Consider the following 5351-nt stretch of genomic DNA (forward strand, 5'->3'; position numbering starts at 1 on the left):
AAACCGATCTTATATTCCTGAAGAACAGCCTAGTATTATCAATCTCCTCACAATAATCTAAATCGTATGGTAGCGAAACTAGATATTGTGGAATCACAAACGATGAGACGAAGATGTTTGTGATTTCTTTTTATCTTTCCCTACCAGAGATATAATCTCAAGCCAATTATTCAATTGAACTCGTACGATAGAAAATGGCAACATCAGATCGTTCAACTACAAGAAAAGTAGTTTCGCCTGGCTTCACAATCCCAATGAAGTCTTTCAGTCATTAACCTACATGGTATCGAGAAGAAACCTAAGGTTAAAGGAGAATCAACTCTAGCAAACTAACTAGTATCACACATGAGGTGTTGGGATTAGTTTTTCCAGATGCTAGATGACTCCTTTATATAGTTTTCAAATCAGGGTTTGCAATCTAAGTTACCTTGGTAACAAAGCATTCAATATTCACCGTTAGATGAAAAACCTGATTCAGCCAAGCAAATATCTTTCAACCGTTAGATCAAAACTTAGCCTGTCACGCACACAAATGAAATGTATTCATTTAGGTTTGAGTAACCGTAACTAAACGTGTACACTTAGTTGGTTCACAAATAGTTAACCAATGGTTATCCATATGAGCACTTTCATATTAACCGTATTCATCTTTCTCATAACTAGTTCAAATGACTCATAAGAACTAGTTAAAAAGTTGTTCAATTGCTTAGGTCTTTATTCATAGACACAATTGAAACAAAATCGGTTTGATCCACTTGAATCAATTCATGAACAATATGGCGACGGTTTGCAAAGATTGCATTCCTTATAATTTATTGTTTTAAGTTCATGAACTACCGATTTGAGATATCACCAGCTTGAGTACGCGTACGGATATGCGTACCTTAGCTACCGGATTTGAGTTTACAAACTCAATATAAATTTTCGGTTGGAAAACTTCCGTGGGTACGCGTACCTAAGGTGACTGGTTTACTAGTTTGCGAACTTACTAACTCCATCAGAAATTTTCGGTTTGAAAACTTACGTGGGTACACGTACGGGTACGCGTACTCAACCTGTCTCCTTCACCAATACCGCATGCACACATATGCACGCACTTGGATTCCGGTACATGGATTTATACACTAATGTGCGAACACACTATATATGCTTATATCCAAAGATGGTGATCTCAACTTTACATTTCAATCATTGAAACATTCTTCTATAATGTTATAACAATCGTTATTCACGACTATCGTCATCAAAACTATTTTCAAGATTGGGTCATCATGACTTTCGTCGCGGGTAAAGATAAAAATGGTTAAAGCGAAAGCTTACTAACACATGTTTCGAGAAAAAGATAGCCGAGTAAACTCGGCTTGAAATAGCAAATGTGTATGTATGATAACTATCATATTGTTTGAGGGTGAAAATGGTTTCTGCTGATTTCGGTAATTTCGGGTGTGTGGTGAGAAACGAGTCTAAACCCTAAACAATGTACTGCAAGGGAGTACTTTAGATTCAAGAGATCAATCTGTACAAATCCGTCCTAAACCAAGAAATGGCCGTTCCAGACTTGCTTCAGTCACAAAGAGGAGGAGAAGGGTTGGTTTTGGGAAGGGAAGCGAAGAGAGTGTTGAGACCAAAATAGTTGATCCTGAAAGAGTAGTTGTTTTGTGACTTGCATCAGAAAGTGGGAAGCTAACATATGGGAAAGCTAGCAAACGTTTTCTGAGTGTTGTATGCTCCTGACAAGAACTTGTTGTTCGGTGGAAATAGGTAAGACCTATTTATACAAGTCGAAGTGAAACGTACTCTGGTCTCATAGGAAATGGAAAACGGATGAGTAAATGGGAGGAGCTAGTAACCGGTAACGCCTGGAATTGATGTTCCATAAAAGAAAGCGTTTTACCATTACTCCCCGTATTTACTAACCGCCTCATCCTTATGACACTGTCTTGTAACGGGCATAGTGTACGCCGCACGCTGTAAACCGCCAAACCAATACCCAATGAGCATCTCCCAGTTTGTGACATGTGTTGATGTCTCGAGCGTTTTCGTGGAAAACATGTAGCATGTTGTTTTTGTTTGGAAAGTTGAGCTTGGGAGACTTGCCGGCTCGGTGGTGACCTTTGACGGTCGAGATTTTGCATCTTGAGAGGAAGGGTAGCCGCTGATTATTGCAACCCTTCGTTTGGTAGCCAGTGGCATGAAAGCATGACCGACATGGATTTAATATGGCCTAGTTTAGGCGTGGCCAAAAGCTATGGTTTTGGCATTGTTTGGGCGTGACCAAAACCAGGGCTTGGCATCGAGCCAAAAGGTTGCCCTGCGTTAGCTGGTAACCTTGGACGACTAAGATCCGCGTCTTAGATGGAAATGTGGTCGTCGATTGTTGCAATCCTTCGTTTTGGAAGCCGTGAAGGGAAGGCCGGCATGGTATGGTTTAGGCGCAGCAAGGTGGCTGGCACGACATGCCATTGGTACATGTGGCATGGTCGGCATGCCATGGCACGGTTTAGGCGTGGCCAAAACTAGGGTTTTGGCGTTGGGACAAAGGTTACCATGCGTTGGTTGGTGACCTTGGACGACTAATATTTGCATATAAGATGGAAGGGTGGTTGTTGATTGTCGCATGCCTTCGTTTTGGAAGCCGTGAGGGGAAGGCCGGCATGGTATGGTTTAGGCGCGGCAAGGTGGCTGGCACGGCATGCCATTGGCACATGTGGCGTGGTCGGCATGCCTTGGCGCGGTTTAGGCATGGACAAAACTAGGGTTTTGGCGTTGGGCCAAAGGTTACCATGCGTTGGATGGCGACCTTGGACGGCTAAGATATGCATCTCAGATGGAAGGATGGCCGTTGATTGTCGCAACTCTTCGTTTTGGCAGCCAACGACATGTAGCAGGGCCGGCATGGCTTTGGCATGGAATCGTGGCTGGCATGGTTTGTCATTGGCACATGTAGTGCGGCTGGCATGGTTGGCATGCCTTGGAGCGGAGACGTGGCTGGCATGGTTTTCCATTGGCACGGTGGCGCGGCTGGCATGGTTGGCATACTTTGGCGCGGAGACATGGCTGGCATGGTTTTCCATTGGCACGATGATGCGGTTGGCATGGTTGGCATGCATTAGCGCGGAGATGTGGCTGGCACGGCTTGCTATTGGCATGGTGGAGCGGCTGGCATGGTTGGCATGCTTTGGCGCGGTTTAGGCGTGGCCAAAACTAGGGTTTTGGCGTTGGGCCAAAGGTTACCATGCGTTGGCTGGAAACCTTGGACGGCTAAGATCTGCATCTCAGATGGAAGGGTGGTCGTTGATTGTTGCAACCCTTCGTTTTGGCAGCCAGCAGCATGTAGCGGGGCCGACATGGCTTTGGCATGGAATCGTGGATGGCATGGTTTGCCATTGGCATGGTTGCGCGGCTGGCATGGTTGGCATGCACTGGAGCGGAGACGTGGCTGGCATGGTTTGCCATTGGCACGGTGGCGCGGCTGGCATGGTTGGCATGCTTTGGCGCGGAGACGTGGCTGGCATGGTTTGCCATTGGCACGGTGGTGCGGCTGGCATGGTTGGCATGCCTTGGCGCGGAGACGTGGCTAGTATAGTTTTCCATTTGCCCGGTGGTGCGGCTGGTATGGTTCACATGCCTTGGCACGGAGATGTGGCTGGCACGGCTTGCCATTTGCACGGTGCTGCGGATGGCATGGTTGGCATGCTTTGGCGCGGAGACGTGGATGGCATGGTGGTGCGGCTGACATGGTTGGCATTCCTTGGTGCGGAGATATGGCTGGAACGTCATGCCATTGGCACATGCAGCTGGCATGGTTTGCATGCCTTGGCGAGGAGACATGGCTGGCATGGTTTTCCATTGGCACGGTGGTGCGGCTGGAATGGTTGGCATGCCTTGGCGCGGAGATGTGGCTGGCACGGCGTGCCATTGGCACATGCGGCTGGCATGGTTGGCATGCCTTGGCGTGGAGACGTGGCTGGCATGGTTTGCCATTGGCACGATGGTGCGGTTGGCATGGTTGGCTTGCCTTGGCGCGGAGACGTGGCTGGCATGGTTTTCCATTGGCACGATGGTGTAAGAATTTAAGGTTTGGTGTACGAAGGTGATGTCGGTCAATATTAAAGGTTATACCGTGGAACATGACACATATATATGTAAAAAAAAAAAAAGGTACCCTGGTAATTCTTACGTAGGCGTTTTGAATGATTAGATAAATACGCTAGTGGTCCTAGTGACGTCATGTCAGATGTAAGGTTTTACGATTTTAACCCTAAGCTAAAAACCACCATCAACATTACGTCCCCTGCTTAGCTCGGAATAGGAGCATTGTTGTGAGGTAAGCATAAGATGGTGACAGGCGAGGACAAAATCGAAATGAAAAGTCGTGAAAAGATGGTCAAGAAGACCCGACTAACCTTTTTCGAAAGGTAAGGAGAGTTCGTGATTCTCGTGTTGACGTCCTTGCATAGATTCTACTTGTGGTGTTGCTGGATAGAACGTGAAGTGGTGAGATGTAGATTTTCGGCTTGGAATGGGAGCCACAGGCGTTGGTCGGCTTGGAATGGAGGAAACATGCTTCGGTCAGCGGAATGGTGGAAACTGTCTACAGTCCGCAGAATGGTGTAAACTGGTTTCAGAACTTCGGCTACCAAACGATGGTGATGACGCAGGAACTTCGGTTATCAAATGGTAGTGATGGCGCCTGGCAACTTTGTCAAAATCAGGGTTTGGGATGCTGAAACCCTAATTAGCGCTCCTTACTAAAATCGTTGTAGAATTCTCGTACGAACTCGGATTTTGACGATCCTCCCCTCCATCTGACCGGAAAAGAATTTCCTATCTCCTCCCGTGGGAATATTAGGTTTTGAGATCGTTTAGGAGGTGAAAACAGCCCGACAGTGAAACTCAGGAAGAATTCAGGAGGGATGTTGCGGGCCCGGGGTAGCATAGTCGCGCCGAGTCATTTGTTCCTGTTCATGGAGCAAGAAGGGAACTTTATTCTGTGCAAAACTCTAGAAACTTCGTCCGTATGAAAAGAGGTATTGACATTCTTCTGTTTTCTGTTGCTCGTTTGTATCCGCGCTTTCGTCTGCAGTGTCTCTCCAGTGGATTCTAAAATTTACCAAACTCCATTGCATTCTTGGGATGGATGGATGGAATATATGCTCGGCAACGATCATGTCAGGGTTAATCTTGGATATTGTGGTTGCGGTGTCGGTCCATCCTCGGCTTTAGGTTGTTCAGTGCCCGGACCTTCTGATCGTGATGATGATGTGTTTTGAATGCTTGTATGGTCGAAAACTTCTGGCACCCCCGGATGAAATAGGGAGACATTCCATTGCCGATGTGCTACTATCAAG

Source organism: Papaver somniferum, chromosome 11 (assembly GCF_003573695.1).
Source record: "Papaver somniferum cultivar HN1 chromosome 11, ASM357369v1, whole genome shotgun sequence".
In the NCBI taxonomy this organism is placed as follows: Eukaryota; Viridiplantae; Streptophyta; class Magnoliopsida; order Ranunculales; family Papaveraceae; genus Papaver; species Papaver somniferum.